At 46.9% G+C, this 20,721-nt stretch overlaps 1 long non-coding RNA gene across 1 annotated transcript in view; it reads right to left on the reverse strand.

The window, feature by feature from the left end:
* LOC143804839 (uncharacterized) overlaps positions 1 to 20,721 on the reverse strand; it is a 43,738-nt gene that overhangs the window by 14,941 nt on the left and 8,076 nt on the right. The window contains exon 2 of the long non-coding RNA XR_013221116.1: positions 5,162 to 5,197. This is a non-coding gene — a long non-coding RNA (uncharacterized LOC143804839). The remainder of the gene's footprint in view (positions 1 to 5,161; positions 5,198 to 20,721) is intronic.

Consider the following 20,721-nt stretch of genomic DNA (forward strand, 5'->3'; position numbering starts at 1 on the left):
TGTTTAAACCTTCTTTCCTCCAGACGTAGAGGATGCCCCCTTGTCCCTGTCTCAGGTCTATGATTAAAAAGATCATCAGAAAGGTCTTTGTACTGTCCCCTCATATATTTATACATTAAAATAAGATCACCCCTTAGCCTTTGTTTTTCCAAAATAAATAGCCCCAAGTGTAATAACCTATCTTGGTATTGCAGAGCCCCCAGTCCTCTAATAACCTTGGTCGCTCTCCTCTGCACCCGCTCTAGTTCAGCTATGTCTTTCTTATACACCGGAGACCAGAACTGTGCACAGTATTCTAAGTGTGGTCGAACTAGTGACTTGTATAGAGGTAAAATTATGTTCTCCTCATGAGCATCTATGTCTCTTTTAATCATCCCATTATTTTATTTGCCTTTGTAGCAGCTGCCTGACACTGGCCACTGAATATGAGTTTGTCATCCACCCATACATCCAGGTCTTTTCATTGACGGTTTTGCCCCGAGTTTTAGAATTAAGCACATAGTTATACATCTTATTACATCTACCCCAGTGCATGACCTTACATTTATCCCCATTAAAGCTCATTTGCCATTTATCAGCCCAAGCTTCTAGTTTACATAAATCATCCTGTAATATAAAATTGTCCTCCCCTGTATTGATTACCCTGCAGAGTTTAGTGTCATCTGCAAATATTGAAATTCTGCTTTGAATGCCCCCTACAAGGTCATTAATAAATGTTATAAAGAAGAGGGCCCAATACTGACCCCTGTGGTACCCCACTGCTAACAGTGACCCAGTCAGATTGTGTGCTCCATTAATAACCACCCTTTGTTTCCTATCCCTGAGCCAGCTCTTATCCCACTTACACATATTTTCCCCTATCCCCATTATTCTCATTTTATGTGTCAACCTTTTGTGTGGCACCGTATCAAAAGCTTTTGAAAAGACCATATACACTACATCTACTGGGTTCCCTTGGTACAGTCCGGAACTTACCTCTTCATAGAAGCTGATCAGTAGGGTTGAGTGACTTTTGCTTTTTTAGGATCGAGTTGGGTTTTGTGAAACCCAACCTTCTCGAAAGTCAGTTCGCGTGAAATCGGCCGATTCTACTGTAAAGTTGGGTTCCGGACCGGAACACGAAACCCAATGCAAGTCAATGTGGATTATTTTTTACATTTACTTAATCTCTCTCTCTCTCTCTCTCTCTCTCTCCCCTCCGTGCAAAGCATATGTTGTGTTTGACTGCGGAAATCACTGCAGCCCAAACGGTAATATGGCTCTATGACGCCGCAGAAACCAGGCCGGAACCTATGTCATCACGCTGCCCACACTCCTTAATTGGCTGAAAAAATGGCGGGGAAGGCGTCATACAAAACGCGACTTTGGCGCCAAGATCGCCGACCACGTGGCCGATCCCACGCTGGAGTCGGGTCGGGTTTCACGAAACCCGACTTAGCCAAAAGTCGGCGACTTTTGAAAATGAACGATCCGTTTCGCTCAACCCTACTGATCAGATTAGTCTGACATGAACGGTCCCTAGTAAACCCGTGCTGATACTGGGTCATGAGGTTATTCCTCTTCAGATACTCCAGTATAGCGTCCCTTAGAATGCCCTCCAGGATTTTACCCACAGTAGAGGTTAAGCTTACTGGCCTATAATTACCGAGTTCAGTTTTTGTCCCCTTTTTGAATATTGGCACCACATTTGCTATACGCCAGTCCTGTGGTACAGACCCTGTTATTATGGACTCTTTAAAGATTAAAAATAATGGTCTATCAATGACTGTACTTAATTCCTGCAGTACTCGGGGGTGTATCCCATCTGGGCCCGACGTACTTCCTGCTGGGTTAAGCAGGTGACACTTAATAGGGAATTTTTGTTATCACTGATCATATTGTCTGCCATGGGATTCTCTTGTGTAAATACTGATGAAAAATAGTCATTTAGCAGATTGGCTTTTTCCTCATCCACCATTTCACCCAGACTATTTTAACCCCTTTCTGACATTAGACATACTATCCCGTCGAGGTGGGGTGGGCCCGTATGACCACCGACAGGATAGTACGTCATAGCGATCGGCCGCGCTCACGGGGGGAGCGCGGCCGATCGCGGTGGGGTGTCAGCTGACTATCGCAGCTGACATCCGGCACTATGTGCCAGGAGCGGTCACGGACCGCCCCCGGCACACTGCGATCAAACATGATCGCAGTGTTCCGGCGGTATAGGGAAGAATCGCACAGGGAGGGGGCTCCCTGCGTGCTTCCCTGAGACCCCCGGAGCAGCGCGATGTGATCGCGTTGCTCCGAGGGTCTCTTACCTCCTCCTCGCTGCAGCAGGCCCGGATCCAAAATGGCCGTGGCATCCGGGTCCTACAGGGAGGTGGCTTCACAGCGCCTGCTCAGAGCAGGCTCCAGGAAGCCTCCAGGAGCTGTGCACGTCAGAACGCCGATCTGACACAGTGCACAGCAAAGTGTCAGATCGGCGATCTTACACTATAACATGATGCCCCCCCCCGGGGCAATGTTATAGTGTAAAAAAAAAAAAATATTCACATGTGTAAAAAAAAAATCCCCCCCAAAATTAAAAAAAATATATATTGTTCCTATAAATACATTTCTTTATCTAAATAAAAAAATCAAACAATAAAAGTACACATATTTAGTATCGCCGCGTCCGTAATGACCCGACCTATAAAACTGTCCTACTTGTTAACCCCTTCAGTGAACACCGTAAAAAAAAAAAGAAAAAAAAAACACGAGGCAAAAAACAACGCTTTATTATCATACCGCCAAACAAAAAGTGGAATAACAAGCGATCAAAAAGACGGATATAAATAACCATGATACCGCTGAAAACGTCATTTTGTTCCGCAAAAAAACGACCCACCCCCTCCAGCCGTTAGAAACTAAAAGAGCCACCTTGTGCAGCAGTAATGCTGCATTCTGACAAGGTGGCTCTTTTAGTTATTGGTGCAGTCAAAGCAGAAATAAAGCGTTTTATAATTTCGCAAAAATACCTGTCTTTAGTCCTGGAGGCAGGTCTTAACCCCCCTGCTGCACAAGCCACACTGCTGTCACTCAAGGCTTCTTCGGCGCCGGGCGCCGCACCCTCCGTGCTGTTTTCAAATCAAATCCGGCGCCTGCGCTGTTTTGTTCTGCCTGGGGCAGGCGCAGTGAGCGCTGCCCGTCTGACCTCAGATGCAGTCTCGCAGACTGCGCCTGTGCGGCCACCCAGCTTGTGAATCCCAGCCCCGCAGTGTGTTATGCATTATGCACACGCTGTAAGGCGGGGGACCTGGGTGAGTGGCTGACACACGCAGTGCGCATGCCCAGGAATCCCAGCCCCGCACTGTGCATAATGCATAACACACTGCGGGGCTGGGATTCACAAGCTGGGTGGCTGCACAGGCGCAGTCTGCGAGACTGCATCTGAGGTCAGACGAGCAGCGCTCACTGCGCATGCCCCAGGTAGAACAAAACAGCGCAGGTGCCGGATTTGATTTGAAAACCGTGCGGAGGGGGCGGCGCCCGGCGCCGAAGAAGCCTTGAGTGACGGCAGTGTGGCTTTTGCACCAGGGGGGTTAAGACCTGCCTCCAGGACTAAAGACAGGTATTTTTGCGAAATTATAAAACGCTTTATTTCTGCTTTGACTGCACCAATAACTAAAAGAGCCACCTTGTCAGAATGCAGCATTACTGCTGCACAAGGTGGCTCTTTTAGTTTCTAACGGCTGGAGGGGGTGACAGAGTCCCTTTAACGTGCAAACCACCCTTGGGGGTAAAGGGGTTAAGGGGGCCAACACTATCATTTTTTAGTTTCTTACTATTTACATAGTTAAAGAATATTTTGGGATTATTTTTACTCTCCCTGGCAATGAATCTCAATTTTTGCTGCCTTGATTTGCTTTCTGCTGCAAAAAGCTTTGAAAATTCGCATCATTTTGGCACAACTGGTGGCTCAGATGGAATTAGGCGACTTTTGGCATTCTTACGTCATTTTTGCCCAACTCTGACAATGTGTAATTTGGATGGGGTATACTGACTGCCGCTCAGCAAATTCATGACGAGTGGTGGCATTGACTGCATGACAAATCTTACTCCACAAACTGGAGTAGGATTTATGGCTAAGCACACACAGAGGTGGACCCAAGTCTTCATACACTCCTGACTCAAATGTCTCTCCATATATCAGAAGCATCTGACTCATGGACGCCCCCTCATCAAGACCGCTGTGAACAACTTTATGTCTCTGTACGCCAGGTGTTCTCGTTGCAATGCATATTGACAGTGCGCTCTGCTGCCGACTTCATTACTTCTGATCAGAGCTGGTGAGAGAGTGCACTGTCACTGTGCATATTGCACAGTAGCAAGAATCTACTGTGCATATGCCGGAACTGACAAGATATGCATGATCAGGAGAGCAGGGACTAGCCCAGCCCCTGAAATGGACGTCACTAATGACACATCATTTCAGGGTGGAGACAGAGGCAGCAGCAGTGACCGTAAACTAGGCCCTGTGATGACACTTCATCTGAATATCCCAGAATGTATTCGAATTTTCAAAAAAGCATAATCAAACCAGAAGAAGTATAAAAATAAATAGAAGGGAAAAGTAGAGACTTTTTAAGTAACTCCTTCATGACCTGCGGCGTATATGTACTGCACATGTTGTGTGTCTCTCCCTTTGATGCGGGCTCTGGCACATGTCAGCTGTTTTGAACAGCTGACATGTGCCCGCAACCCACGGCGGTTAACCATTTAAATGCCGTTGTCAATCTCTGACAGTGGCATTTAATGTGATTGCGCTGGAAGTGCGTCATTAATCCCACCCATCGGCATCTGTGTCACATGACCTGCTGGTCGACGATGGGTTAGCATGACAACCTGGGACTGCAGGAGACCCCTGTGGTTGTCATTGCTGGATTGCTATGAGCGCCGCCCAGTGGTTGGCAATCATAGCAAGTGAGTAATTCTGCTACATAGAGCAAGGCTGCAGCCCTGCTCTATGTAGTACAAGCGATCGGATGATCGCAGCTTCTAGTCTCCCATGAAGTCTATTGAAGCATGGCAAAAGTAAAAAAAAAGGTTTTAAAAATATTAAAAAAATATAAAAGATCAAATCACCCCCTTTTCACCCCATTCAAATTAAAACAATAAAAAATAAATAAATCAAACTTACTGATATTTGGCATCACTTCGTTCATAATCATCCAATCTATCAAGATACAAAAACAATGAATCCGATCGGTAAACAGTGTAGCGAAAAACATTTTTTGGTCGTCGCAACATGGCATTAAAATGCAATAATGGGTGATCGAAAGATTGTATCTGCACCAAAATGGTATCAATAAAAACGTCAGCTCAGCATACAAAACATAAGCTCTCACACAGCCCGAGATCACGAGAAATAGAGACGCTACAGGTCTCAAAAAATGACGCAATTTTTTTTAAAAACAAACTTTAGATTTTTTTCACCACTTAATTAAAAAAGAACCTAAACATGTTTGGTGTAGATGAACTCGCAATGACTTGGAGAACCATAATGGCAGGTCAGTTTCAGGCTATGTGCACACGTTGCGGATTTTGCTGCGGATCCGCAGCGGATTGGCCGCTGCGGATTCGCAGCAGTTTTCCATGAGTTTACAGTACCATGTAAACCTATGGAAAACAAAATCTTTGTGCGGATTCCGCAGCGGTTTACACCTGCTCCATAATAGGAATCCGCAGGTGTAAAACCGCAGGTGGAATCCGCCCAAAAATAGTGGTAAATCCGTGGTAATTACGCAGGAAATCTGCAGTGTGGTTTACCTGCGGATTTACCAAAATCAGTCCGGAAAAATCCACAGCGTAATCCGCAGCGTGTGCATATACCCTTAGCATTTAGTGAACATGGTAAAAAATCCAAAAAACAATTGTGGAATTACACTTTCTTTTGCAATTTCACCACACTTGGAATTGTTTTCCCATTTTCCAGTACACAATATGATAAAACCAATGGTGTTGTTGAAAAGTACAACTCGTCCCACAAAAAACAAGCCCTCACATGGCCATATTGATGAAAAAATAAAAAAAAAGTTATAGCTCTGGGAAGGAGGGGAGCGAAACACAAACGCAAAAACAAAAAAGGGGCTCCATCATGAAGGGGTTAAAGTATATTAGAAAGTAGATGAGATTATGGCATGCAGTAGATATCTAGGATGACAATTACTCGGCGTTTCGGACCACCCCTTTAGTGCTGTGCTATACATGCTCCAGGTGAGAGTCACACGGCCGTATAACTCGGACGAGGACCACTTCGCAATGCTCGGACTGGCCGGCGGCTCTTCTGACACGACCATGACAGCATATATTTCTGTGCAGCTGCCACACTTGGGTCGGGAGAGCCGCCAGCCAGTCCGAGCATTGCGAAGCAGTCCTGGTCTGAGTTATACGGCCGTGTGACTCTCCCCTGAACGACAACAAAACATCCATTTTTCATCTAGAATAATGTGACTTTCCTCAGTATTTAAATAGCAGACGTTATTAACATTTACGAGAACAAGTACAGCTTTCGATGTTACAGGACAGTAATAAAATCACATATCACATGCGGTGTAATTAGGTTGGACGGGATCCATTTATTAGGTGCTCCTAAAGACTTGTACAGGCAAGTCACAACTGAAATATGGAAGACATTAGGGCACAATGACATTTTTTTCACGCAGATATTCGGGCCATGGAAAAACCGGCGAGGTCCAAACGGGACGACTGGAGTCTCAATGGGTTCATTGGGGCTGGACCGATATGGAGAGTCCAAACTTGGGTTGGCTAAGTGGTTCTGGAGAGCCAGTCTCGATAGCTCGGTATCCGGGACAGCTACAAAATGTTGAGATGCAGGGGTGTGTGCGGAGGGCTCCCAGGGTTCTGGTGGTATATTGGAATTCATCTCTAGATGTCGGTGATGCTCGGTCTAGAGTTTCCATTGATGGATAATTGATGCTGGCCACCTTGCACAAAAGACAGCAGGGGGTCCCAGCTTTGCTCCTCCTCACCTTCATTAACACATGGCCTCTAATTCTCTGGCCATATGGTAAATTTCTGTTCTTTTGGGAATTGTGTACTTATCCCAAGGGTGGGGGGCCACAACCCTGCAGTGAAGGGAGATCTCTGGATAATCTATGTGGCCTGAATTAATAAATCCAAAATGGGGTCTCCCTCGTTCCTCACACATGTGAACTTGGCGTTAGTGCAATGCAGTGCTTCTTCGAGTCATTTGGGCGGTGGTTAAGCAAGGACTAGCCACACTAGCACCTCCCCAAGAACTAGCAACACTGGCACTTCCCCAAGTGCTAACCTCGCGAACACCTCCCCAAGGACTAGCCGTGCTAGTACCTCCCCAAGAACTAGCAACACTGATACCTCCCCAAGAACTAGCCATGCTACCACCTCCCCAAGGATTAGCCGTGCTAGCACCTCCCCAAGGACTAGCTGCACTGGCACCTCCCCACGGATTAGACGTGCTAGCACCTCCCAAAGAACTAGCATCACTAATACCTCCCCAAGGACTTGCCGCACAAGCACCTCTACAAGGACTAACCACACTAGTCAGATCTGGGCCCTGTATCTACTCAGAGTTGTCAGATCTGGGCCCTGTATCTGGTCAGAGTTGTCAGATCTGGGCCCTGTATCCGGTCAGAGTTGTCAGATCTGGGCCCTGTATCCGGTCAGAGTTGTCAGATCTGGGCCCTGTATCTTGTCAGATCTGGGCCCTGTATCCGGTCAGAGTTGTCAGATCTGGGCCCTGTATCTGGTCAGAGTTGTCAGATCTGGGCCCTGTATCCGGTCAGAGTTGTCAGATCTGGGCCCTGTATCTGGTCAGAGTTGTCAGATCTGGGCCCTGTATCCGGTCAGAGTTGTCAGACCTGTGCCCTGCATCTTGTCAGATCTGGGCCCTGTATCCGGTCAGAGTTGTCAGATCTGGACCCTGTATCTTGTCAGAGTTGTCAGATCTGGGCCCTGTATCTGGTCAGAGTTGTCAGATCTGGGCCCTGTATCTGGTCAGAGTTGTCAGATCTGGGCCCTGTATCTGGTCAGAGTTGTCAGATCTGGGCCCTGAATCTTGGCAGATCTGGGCCCTGTATCCGGTCAGAGTTGTCAGATCTGGGCCCTGTATCTGGTCAGAGTTGTCAGATCTGGGCCCTGTATCTTGTCAGAGTTGTCAGATCTGGGCCCTGTATCCGGTCAGAGTTGTCAGATCTGGGCCCTGTATCTTGTCAGATCTGGGCCCTGTATCCGGTCAGAGTTGTCAGATATGGGCCCATCTGGTCAGTTGTCAGAGCTGGGCCCTGTATCTGGTCAGAGTTGTCAGATCTGGTCCCTGTATCTTGTCAGAGTTGTCAGATCTGGTCCCTGTATCTTGTCAGAGTTGTCAGATCTGGGCCCTGTATCCAGTCAGAGTTGTCAGATCTGGGCCCTGTATCTTGTCAGAGTTGTCAGATCTGGGCCCTGTATCCGGTCAGAGTTGTCAGATCTGGGCCCTGTATCTTGTCAGATCTGGGCCCTGTATCCGGTCAGAGTTGTCAGATATGGGCCCTGTATCTGGTCAGAGTTGTCAGAGCTGGGCCCTGTATCTGGTCAGAGTTGTCAGATCTGGGCTCTCTATCTTGTCAGAGTTGTCAGATCTGGTCCCTGTATCTTGTCAGAGTTGTCAGATCTGGGCCCTGTATCCGGTCAGAGTTGTCAGATCTGGGCCCTGTATCTTATCAGATCTGGGCCCTGTATCCGGTCAGAGTTGTCAGATATGGGCCCTGTATCTGGTCAGAGTTGTCAGAGCTGGGCCCTGTATCTGGTCAGAGTTGTCAGATCTGGGCTCTCTATCTTGTCAGAGTTGTCAGATCTGGTCCCTGTATCTGGTCAGAGTTGTCAGATCTGGGCCCTGTATCTGGTCAGAGTTGTCAGATCTGGGCCCTGAATCTTGGCAGATCTGGGCCCTGTATCCGGTCAGAGTTGTCAGATCTGGGCCCTGTATCTGGTCAGAGTTGTCAGATCTGGGCCCTGTATCTTGTCAGAGTTGTCAGATCTGGGCCCTGAATCTTGTCAGAGTTGTCAGATCTGGGCCCTGTATCTTGTCAGAGTTGTCAGATCTGGGCCCTGTATCTTGTCAGAGTTGTCAGATCTGGGCCCTGCTATCAGTCAGGTCATTAATGGTCGTCTGAGGAAGTTTCTGCCGCTGATCATCTATAAGGCTACTTTCACACTAGCGTTAACTGCAATACGTCGCAAATGCGTCGTTTTGCCGAAAATATGCATCCAGCAAAAGTTCTTGCTGGATACGTTTTTTCGTCATAGACTAACATTAGCGACGCATTTGCGACGCATTGCCAAACGTTGCGTCCGTTTTGCGACGCTTGGGCGTGTGGTAGCGGACCGTCGGGAGAAAAAACGTTACATGTAACGTTTTTTGCTCCCGACGGTCCGCTTTTTCCGACCGCGCATGCGCGGCCGGACCTCCGGCCCCACCTCCCCCGCACCTCACAATGGGGCAGCGGATGCGTGGGAAAAATGCATCCGCTGCCCCCGTTGTGCGGCGGAGACCACGCTAGCGTCGGAAACCTCGGCCCGACGCACAGCGACGGGTTGTTCCCGACTCTAGTGTGAAAGTAGCCTCTGCAGCCATGGGAGCATGTATAAGCCACACAGGCGGCGCTCAGTAACATGAGTCATTTGCGGCTTGGTGTTAGGTTATATGCATTCATTGAATATTTGCTTGCAGAAATTTCTGCAATGTTTCTGCATCTCTTGGCAGGAAAAACAGAGGCAAAAATGCACATTTTTGGTGCGTTTTTTTTCAGGAATGATTGCTTTTTTTGAGCTAAATATATTTAAAAAAAAGTTTTTGTGATGTAGTTTCTTGGTTCACCACCTTTTTCATGTGTTGTCAGATCTGGGCCCTGAATCTTGTCAGAGTTGTCAGATCTGGGCCCTGAATCTTGTCAGAGTTGTCAGATCTGGGCCCTGAATCTTGTCAGAGTTGTCAGATCTGGGCGCTGTATCCGGTCAGAGTTGTCAGATCTGGGCCCTGTATCTGGTTAGAGTTGTCAGATCTGGGCCCTGTATCTTGTCAGAGTTGTCAGATCTGGGCCCTGTATCCGGTCAGAGTAGTCAGATCTGGGCCCTGTATCCGGTCAGAGTTGTCAGATCTGGGCACTGTATCCAGTCAGAGTTGTCAGATCTGGGCCCTGTATCTGGTTAGAGTTGTCTGATCTGGGCCCTGTATCTTGTCAGAGTTGTCAGAGCTGGGCCCTGTATCCAGTCAGAGTTGTCAGATCTGGGCCCTGTATCTGGTCAGAGTTGTCAGATCTGGGCCCTGTATCTGGTCAGAGTTGTCAGATCTGGGCCCTGTATCTGGTCAGAGTTGTCAGATCTGGGCCCTGTATCTTGTCAGAGTTGTCAGATCTGGGCCCTGTATCTGGTTAGAGTTGTCAGATATGGGCCCTGTATCTGTCAGAGTTGTCAGATCTGGGCCCTGTATCCGGTCAGAGTTGTCAGATCTGGGCCCTGTATCTGGTCATAGTTGTCAGATCTGGGCCCTGTATCTTGTCAGATCTGGGCCCTGAATCTTGTCAGAGTTGTCAGATCTGGGCCCTGTATCTGGTCAGAGTTGTCAGATCTGGGCGCTGTATCCTGTCAGAGTTGTCAGATCTGGGCCCTGTATCTGGTTAGAGTTGTCAGATCTGGGCCCTGTATCTTGTCAGAGTTGTCAGATCTGGGCCCTGTATCCGGTCAGAGTTGTCAGATCTGGGCCCTGTATCTGGTCAGAGTTGTCAGATCTGGGCCCTGTATCTTGTCAGATCTGGGCCCTGAATCTTGTCAGAGTTGTCAGATCTGGGCCCTGTATCTGGTCAGAGTTGTCAGATCTGGGCGCTGTATCCGGTCAGAGTTGTCAGATCTGGGCCCTGTATCTGGTTAGAGTTGTCAGATCTGGGCCCTGTATCTTGTTAGAGTTGTCAGATCTGGGCCCTGTATCCGGTCAGAGTTGTCAGATCTGGGCCCTGTATCCGGTCAGAGTTGTCAGATCTGGGCGCTGTATCCAGTCAGAGTTGTCAGATCTGGGCCCTGTATCTAGTTAGAGTTGTCTGATCTGGGCCCTGTATCTTGTCAGAGTTGTCAGATCTGGGCCCTGTATCTGGTCAGAGTTGTCAGATCTGGGCCCTGTATCCGGTCAAAGTTGTCAGATCTGGGCCCTGTATCTGGTCAGATTTGTCAGATCTGGGCCCTGTATCTGGTCAGAGTTGTCAGATCTGGGCCCTGTATCTGGTCAGAGTTGTCAGATCTGGGCCCTGTATCTGGTCAGAGTTGTCAGATCTGGGCCCTGTATCTGGTCAGAGTTGTCAGATCTGGGCTCTGTATCTTGTCAGAGTTGTCAGATCTGGGCCCTGTATCTTGTCAGAGTTGTCAGATCTGGGCCCTGAATCTTGTCATATCTGGGCCCTGCATCCGGTCACAGTTGTCAGATCTGGTCCTTGTATCTTGTCAGAGTTGTCAGATCTGGGCCCTGTATCTGGTCAGAGTTGTCAGATCTGGGCCTTGTATCTTGTCAGAGTTGTCAGATCTGGGCCCTGAATCTTGTCATATCTGGGCCCTGCATCCGGTCACAGTTGTCAGATCTGGTCCTTGTATCTTGTCAGAGTTGTCAGATCTGGGCTCTGTATCTGGTCAGAGTTGTCAGATCTGGGCCTTGTATCTTGTCAGAGTTGTCAGATCTGGGCCTTGTATCTTGTCAGAGTCGTTAGATCTGGGCCCTGTATCCGGTCAGAGTTGTCAGATCTGGGTCCTGTATCCGGTCAGAGTTGTCAGATCTGGGCCCTGTATCTTGTCAGAGTTGTCAGATCTGGGCGCTGTATCCGGTCAGAGTTGTCAGATCTGGGCCCTGTATCCGGTCAGAGTTGTCAGATCTGGGTCCTGTATCCGGTCAGAGTTGTCAGATCTGGGCCCTGTATCTTGTCAGAGTTGTCAGATCTGGGCCCTGTATCCAGTCAGAGTTGTCAGATCTGGGCCCTGTATCCGGTCAGAGTTGTCAGATCTGGGCCCTGTATCTTGTCAGAGTTGTCAGATCTGGGCCCTGTATCCGGCCAGAGTTGTCAGATCTGGGCCGTGTATCCGGTCAGAGTCGTCAGATCTGTGCCCTGTATGTTGTCAGATCTGGGCCCTCTATCTTGTCAGAGTTGTCAGATCTGGGCCCTGTATCCGCAGAGTTGTCAGATCTGGGCCCTGTATCCGGTCAGAGTTGTCAGATCTGGGCCCTGTATCCGGTCAGAGTTGTCAGATCTGGGCCCTGTATCCGGTCAGAGTTGTCAGATCTGGGCCCTGTATCCGGTCAGAGTTGTCAGATCTGGGCCCTGTATCCGGTCAGAGTTGTCAGATCTGGGCCCTGTATCCGGTCAGAGTTGTCAGATCTGGGCCCTGTTGTCATGTCGGACACTGTCCAGACCAGGTCGTCTGACAGACAGCGGTAATTCCACGTTTGACCACTGTTTGCTCATTGGCGTCGGCTAGTTTTCGTCTGGCTGCTCCAGATTTATCTGATCCTCGGATTGGAAGCTGGGCCATGCCCATTTCCTTTAAATGGTTCTCCTGATCTTTGGGCGTCGCCGATTATAGCTTCTGTCTTATCCGTAGTTATCTCGGTCCGGAGTGGAGAGCTGGTTGTTGGAGAATCGTTGGTGGTGGTGTATTTTCCTTTGTCTTATTTACTCCTTCCTATATTTGTATTTATTTTGCCCTGCACCGTTATAGTGTATTCCTGATTGACTGCGGCGTGGTGTATATCTTCCTTTATCCTTGTTTGTCATAACTGTGGGTATTGGTCTATTGCATTCACTGGGTGGTGGGCGGTGGTGTTCAGTCTAGGGCTGAATCAGGAGTTAGGGTGAGGGTGGAGGCCTGAACATGCACACCTTCAGTGTAAACTTCAGGTAGAGGGTCAGACAGGGTTTCCCTAGTCTGAGGGAAATTGCAGTGGCCCGGGATATTAGCTCTCACCCTCCTAGTATCCCCGTGACATTATAATCGGCCTAACAAAAAAAAAAAAAAAAGGTGTTCCTTTTTTTTTTTCTCTCTTCTCTGTGTTTTGTCATGGATCCCATGACTTCCATAACCCGCCAGTTGGAGGCGCTGTCCCTACAGGTCACTGAGTTGAGGGGAGCAGTGCAGCAACAGGGACTAGCAGTATCTAATATACAGGCTGGAGCGACAGGAGGAGTTAATGAGCCCAAGTCTCCTTTGCCTGAAAAATTTGCTGGGGAACGCAGTAAATTTGTTTCTTTTCGTGAAGCTTGCAAACTGTATTTCCGTATGCGCCCGATCTCCTCTGGTAATGAGGCTCAACGTGTGGGCCTGGTGTTGTCATTATTGAGCGGGGATCCCCAAGCGTGGGCGTTTTCGTTGCTGTCTGATTCTGTTGCATTTAACTCAGTGGAGAGTTTCTTTTCTGATCTAGGACACATTTACGACGATCCAGACAGAATGGCTCTAGCAGAATTTAAGTTACGCACTATTTGCCAGAGGGAGCGTGTTGCAGAGGATTACTGTTCTGAATTTCGCCGCTGGGTGGTTGACACTCAGTGGAATGAGCCAGCATTGCGGAGTCACTTTATTCATGGAGTTTCTAATAGGGTTAAAAAAGCCCTTCTGATGTACGAGACTCCTGCTTCACTAGATTCCGCTATGAGTCTTGTTGTCCGCATTGATCGCCGTTTGCGTCAGGGGAATCATAAGACGCCGCCTGTGGGTGAAGGTTTAGGTTCACGTGAGGTTGCTGCAGGTGAGCCCACTGAATCTATGCAAATCGCAGGGGTGTCACATGTTAAGAATCGTACCCCTGTACTCAGGAAGCAGGGAGCCTGTTTTTACTGTGGTAAAACTGGTCATTTTATTAATATCTGTCCTCTGCTGTTAAAGAAAAACGCAACGGCGGAAAACTTCTGTGCTCAGAGGATGTGGAGAAGTCCAATCTGAGCTTATGTATATCCTCCGTGATGATTTCTCAGTGCATGCTCCCTGCCAAAGTTGTTGTCGCTGGCAGAGAGATACCAATCACTATTTTTGTGGATAGTGGTTCTGCCACAAATCTCATTGATGAGGAGTTTGCGCGCACTGCTGGTTTTAAGATTGAAAAACTGCCTCATCCTATCCGTGTGGTCACCATCAATTCTGCTCCTCTTCCACAGGGGGAGATTACTGAGTTCGTGGCTGAGGTTAAACTCCACATTGGGGTTCTTCATTTCGAGCAGGTCACATGTAAGGTGCTCAGGAGTCTTCCGGCACAATTAGTTCTGGGCTTTCCATGGTTGTCTACACACAACCCGGTGATTGACTGGAAAACTCAGGACATAATCCAGTGAAGTGATTTCTGTCAGGAGAATTGCCTGGCCACATGTGTGTCCGCTGTGACTTCAAGCGTTCCTGAGTCACTTCAGGATTATGCGGATGTGTTCTCTGAGAAGGGTTGTTCAGAGTTGCCGCCACACCGCTCCTATGACTGTTCTATCAGGTTTAAACCAGGGGCCAAATTACCTAAAGCACGGATGTTCAACATCTCCGGTCCAGAGAGACAAGCGCTCAAGGATTACATTTCTGAAAGTTTGAGCAAAGGGCACATCAGGCCGTCATCCTCGCCGGTGGCAGCAGGGTTCTTCTTCGTGAAGAAGAAAGATGGCGGATTACGCCCGTGTTTGGATTTCAGGGAGTTGAACCAGATTACGGTTCGTGATCCATACCCTATGCCACTGATACCTGACTTGTTCAACCAGGTGGCAGGTGCTAAGTGGTTTACCAAGCTTGACCTCAGGGGGGCGTACAACCTCATAAGAGTCCGTCAAGGTGATGAGTGGAAGACGGCTTTTAATACCCCTGAGGGTCATTTTGAAAATTTGGTGATGCCTTTTGGGTTAACTAACGCACCTGCAGTGTTCCAACATTTCATCAATGATGTGTTCTCGCATGTTTTGGGGAAATTCGTTATCGTGTATCTAGATGACATCCTCATATATTCTTGCGACCGTGATGCTCATTTAGATCATGTCAGGCAGGTGTTACAGCTTCTCAGAGAGAATAAGCTGTATGCTAAACTTGAGAAATGTGTATTTTTTGCTCAAGAGTTGCCGTTCTTGGGTTATATTGTGTCTGCTTCTGGTTTTAAAATGGACGCCGCTAAGGTGCAGGCGGTGCTGCATTGGGAACGTCCTGATAACCTGAGAGCACTTCAGCGGTTCCTTGGGTTTTCTAACTACTATAGGAAATTAATCAAGGATTTTTCTATCATTGCTAAACCGCTAACTGACATGACTAAAAAGGGTACCAATTTCTCTGTTTGGCCTGAGGCTGCTGTTCGCGCATTTGAATTTCTCAAGAACAGTTTTGTTTCAGCCCCCATTCTTGTGCAGCCAGACGTATCTAAACCCTTTGTCGTGGAAGTCGATGCATCTGAGGTTGGTGTGGGGGCGGTACTATCTCAAGGCTCATCCTTGAGTGGTTTGCGTCCGTGCGCCTATTTCTCCAAGAAACTGTCGTCCGCTGAACGTAACTACGATATCGGCAACAGGGAGTTGTTGGCTATTAAGTTGGCCTTTGAGGAATGGCGACACTTCTTGGAGGGGTCGGTACATCAGGTCACTGTTATTACCGACCATAAGAATCTGCTGTATTTGGAGTCAGCCAAGCGTCTGTCTCCCAGGCAGGCTCGCTGGGCATTGTTTTTCACGCGGTTCAACTTTGTTGTCACTTACAGACCAGAGTCTAAAAACACTAAGGCGGATGCTCTGTCCAGGTGTTTTCCGGGGGGAGAACCTCGGGAAGATCCAGTACCCATCCTCCAAAAGGGTGTTGTGGTTTCGGCTCTCACTACCGAGGTTGAGATTGCCGAGGCTCAGGAGGAGGTACCATCTGAGCTTCCCATCAACAAATCTTTTGTACCGCTTCATCTCTGCCTAAGGCCGGGGACCCACACAACGTATAATAAAATCGCACAAATGTTTCCCAAACAGTGATCCGTGTGCAGTGCGAGGATGCGATTTCCTCGCATCAAATGATCCCTTTGACATCCGTGTAACATCCGTATGGCATCCGTATGCCGAGATTTTTTCGCAGGCTTGCAAACCCGACATCTAATGGATTTATGTGCTCAAATGTTCGTTAAAAAATATATACAGTGTATGTATATATATATATATATATATATATATATATATATATATATATATATATATATATACACAGTTAGGCAGAGACAACATTTTTCTAATTTTGGTTATAGACATTACCACAATGAATTTTAAACAAAACAATTCAGATGCAGTTGAAGTTCAGACTTTCAGCTTTCATTTGAGGGTATCCACATTAAAATTGGATGAAGGGTTTAGGAGTTTCAACTCCTTAACAGGTGCCACCCTGTTTTTAAAAGGGACCAAAAGTAATTGGACAGATTCAATAATTTTTAATGAAATGTTCATTTTTAGTACTTGGTTGAAAACCCTTTGTTGGCAATGACTGCCTGAAGTCTTGAACTCATGGACATCACCAGACGCTGTGTTTCCTCCTTTTTCATGGTCTGCCAGGCCTTCACTGCGGTGGTTTTCAGTTGCTGTTTGTTTGTGGGCCTTTCTGTCTGAAGTTTAGTCTTTAACAAGGGAAATGCATGCTCAATTGGGTTGAGATCAAGTGACTGACTTGGCCATTCAAGAATATTCCACTTCTTTGCTTTAATAAACTCCTGGGTTGCTTTAGCTTTATGTTTTGGGTCAGTGTCAATCTGTAGTATGAAACGACGACCAATCAGTTTGGCTGCATTTGGCTGGCTCTGAGCACACAGTATGGCTCTGAAGACCTCAGAATTCATTCGGCTGCTTCTGTCCTGTGTCACATCATCAATAAACACTAAGGACCCAGTGCCACTGGCAGCCATGCATGCCCAAGCCATCACACTGCCTCCGCCGTGTTTAACAGATGATGTGGTATGCTTTGGACCATGAGCTGTACCACGCCTTCGCCATACTTTTCTCTTTCTATCATTCTGGTAGAGGTTGATCTTGGTTTCATCTGTCCAAAAAATGTTCTTCCAGAACTGTGCTGGCTTTTTTAGATGTTTTTTAGCAAAGTCCAGTCTAGCCTTTTTATTCTTGATGTTTATGAGTGGCTTGCACCGTGCAGTGAACCCTCTGTATTTACTTTCAAGCAGTCTTCTCTTTATGGTAGATTTGGATATTGATACACCTACCTCCTGGAGAGTGTTGTTCACTTGGTTGGCTGTTGTGAAGGGGTTTCTCTTCACCATGGAGATTATTCTGCGATCATCCACCACTGTTGCCTTCTGTGGGTGCCCAGGTCTTTTTGCATTGATGAGTTCACCAGTGCTTTCTTTATTTCTCAGGATGTACCAAACTGTAGATTTTGCCACTCTTAATAATGTAGCAATTTCTCAGATGGGTTTTTTCTGTTTTCGCAGCTTAAGGATGGCTTGTTTCACCTGCATGGAGAGCTCCTTTGACCACATGTTTACTTAACAGCAAAACCTTTCAAATGCAAGCACCACACCTCAAATCAACTCCAGGCCTTTTATATGCTAAATTGAGAATTACATATTGAAGGGATTGCCCACACCTGTCCATGAAATAGCCTTGTAGTCAATTGTCCAATTACTTTTGGTCCCTTTAAAAACAGGGTGGCACAGGTTAAGGAGCTGAAACTCCTAAACCCTTCATCCAATTTTAATGTGGATACCCTCAAATGAAAGCTGAAAGTCTGAACTTCAACTGCATCTGAATTGTTTTGTTTAAAATTCATTGTGGTAATGCCTATTACCAAAAGTAGAAAAATGCTGTCTTTGTCCAAATATATATGGACCTAACTGTGTATATATATATATATATATATATAGATAGATAGATAGATAGATAGATAGATATGTCATTGAGACACATATATATTCTGTATTTATATTTAATTCAGCGCGATATATGTGAAAAGCCGGTTATTCAATTGCCGGCTTCTCATTTCTCCTTCCCAAACCCGACAGGATATGAGACATGATTACATACAGTAAACCATCTCATATCCCCCTTTTTTTTTCATTTTCCATACTACTAATGTTAGTAGTGTGTATGTGCAAAATTTGGCCGCTGTAGCTGCTCAAATAAAGGGTTAAATGGCGGAAAAAATTAGCGTGGGCTCCCGCGCAATTTTCTCCGCCAGAGTGGTAAAGCCGGTGACTGAGGGCAGATATTAATAGCCTAGAGAGGGTCCATGGTTATTGCCCCCCCTGTTGTGAATTAGACTTTTTTGGCTCCCTCTTGTGGTCACTAGTGATATTACTCTGGGATTGTCTTTCCTCAGTTTGGCACCACCTGGGTCGTTAGTCCAGGGGTGTTGCTATATGAACTTCCTGAATTCTCAGTCTGGTGCCTGGCATCGTTGTAATCAGTTCTTCCTGTTTGCTCCTGTCTGCTGGTCTTGGTTCTTGCAAAATTAAGCTAAGTCCTGCTTCTTTGTTTTTTGGTTATTTGTATTGCTCTTATTTTTTGTCCAGCTTGTACTAAATGTGATTTCTGTTTTTGCTGGAAGCTCTAGGGGGCTGGTATTCTCCCCCCGGGCCGTTAGACGGTTTGGGGGTTCTTGAATATCCAGCGTGGATATTTTTGATAGGGTTTTTGCTGACCGTATAAGTCATCTTACTATATTCTGCTATTAGTCAGTGGGCCTCTCTTTGCTAAATACCTAGTTCATTCTTACGTTTGTCTTTCCTTCTTACCTCACCGTTATTATTTGTTGGGGGCTTGTATCCAACTTTTGGGGTCTTTTCTCTGGAGGCAAGAAAGGTCTATCTTTTCCCTTCTAGGGTTAGTTAGTTCTCCGGCTGGCGCGAGACGTCTAGAACCAACGTAGGCACGTTCCCCGGCTGCTGCTATTTGTGGTGCTAGGATTAGATATACGGTCAGCCCAGTTACCACTGCCCTATGAGCTGGTTTTTTGTGTTTGCAGACTTGGTATTTATTTCTGAGACCCTCTGCCATTGGGGTCATAACAGTATGCCAGGCCCAAGTTGAATGTTTAATGCATTGCAGAAGTGGGATAATAAGAAAGGAAATTCTGAGGGTTTTTTTTTTTTTTTTCCTCTCTTTGTTCCTCCCCTTTACCTCTGAGTGGCTTGTACTTGCTGCAGACATGAATATCCAGACCTTGATTACAAGTGTGGATCAGCTTGCTGCTCGTGTGCAGGGCATAAAAGATTTTGTTACCAGTAGTCCTATGTCTGAACCTAAAATACCTATTCCTGAACTGTTCTCTGGAGACCGATTTAAGTTTAGGAATTTCAGGAATAATTGTAAATTGTTTCTATCTCTGAGACCCCGTTCGTCTGGAGACTCAGCTCAGCAAGTTAAAATTGTTATCTCTTTCTTACGGGGCGACCCTCAGGATTGGGCCTTCTCGCTAGCGCCAGGAGATCCGGCATTGGTAAATATTGATGCGTTTTTTCTGGCGCTCGGATTGCTTTACGAGGAACCCAATCTTGAAATTCAGGCAGAAAAAGCCTTGCTGGCTATTTCTCAGGGCCAGGATGAAGCTGAAGTGTATTGCCAAACATTTCGGAAATGGTCCGTGCTTACTCAGTGGAATGAGTGTGCTCTGGCCGCAAATTTCAGAAATGGCCTTTCTGAAGCCATTAAGAATGTGATGGTGGGTTTCTCCATTCCTACAAGTCTGAATGATTCCATGGCGCTGGCTATTCAAATTGACCGGCGTTTGCGGGAGCGCAAAGCCACTAATCCTCTTGTGGTGTTGTCTGAACAAACACCTGATTTAATGCAATGTGGTAGAATTCAGACTAGAAATGAACGGAAAAATCATAGACGTCAGAATGGGTTGTGTTTTTACTGTGGTGATTCTACACGTTATATCAGCATGCTCTAAACGCCTAACTAGGGTTGTTAGTCCTGTCGCCATTGGTAATTTGCAACCTAAATGTATTTTGTCTGTGACTTTAATTTGCTCATTGTCTTCCTACCCTGTTATGGCGTTTGTGGATTCAGGTGCTGCCCTGAGTCTTATGGATCTGTCATTTGCCAAGCGCTGTGGTTTTGTTCTTGAGCCGTTGGTAAATCCTATCCCTCTTAGAGGTATTGATGCTACGCCATTGGCGGAAAATGGACCGCAGTTTTGGACACAGGTAACCATGTGCATGACTCCTGAACATCGGGAGGTGATTCGTTTTCTTGTTCTGCATAAAATGCATGATTTGGTCGTTTTGGGTCTGCCATGGTTACAGACCCATAATCCAGTCTTGGATTGGAAGGCAATGTCTGTGTCAAGTTGGGGCTGTCAGGGAATTCATGGTGATTCCCCGCCGGTGTCTATTGCTTCCTCTATTCCTTCGGAAGTTCCTGAGTATTTGTCTGATTTTCAGGATGTATTCAGCGAGTCCAGGTCCAGTGCTCTGCCTCCTCATAGGGACTGTGACTGCGCTATAGATTTGATTCCAGGTAGTAAATTTCCTAAGGGAAGACTATTTAAAGGGAACCTGTCACCTCGTTTTTTCGGTATGAGAGAAAAATACTGTTAAATAGGGCCTGAGCTGTGCATTACAATAGTGTACTTTGTGGACCCCGATTCCCCACCTATGCTGCCGAAATACGTTACCAAAGTAGTCGTTTTCGCCTGTCAATCAGGCTGGTCAGGTCGGATGGGCGTGGTGTCTTCCCCCAGATCTTG

This window comes from Ranitomeya variabilis, chromosome 2 (genome assembly GCF_051348905.1).
Source record: "Ranitomeya variabilis isolate aRanVar5 chromosome 2, aRanVar5.hap1, whole genome shotgun sequence".
NCBI classification, from domain to species: domain Eukaryota; kingdom Metazoa; phylum Chordata; class Amphibia; order Anura; family Dendrobatidae; genus Ranitomeya; species Ranitomeya variabilis.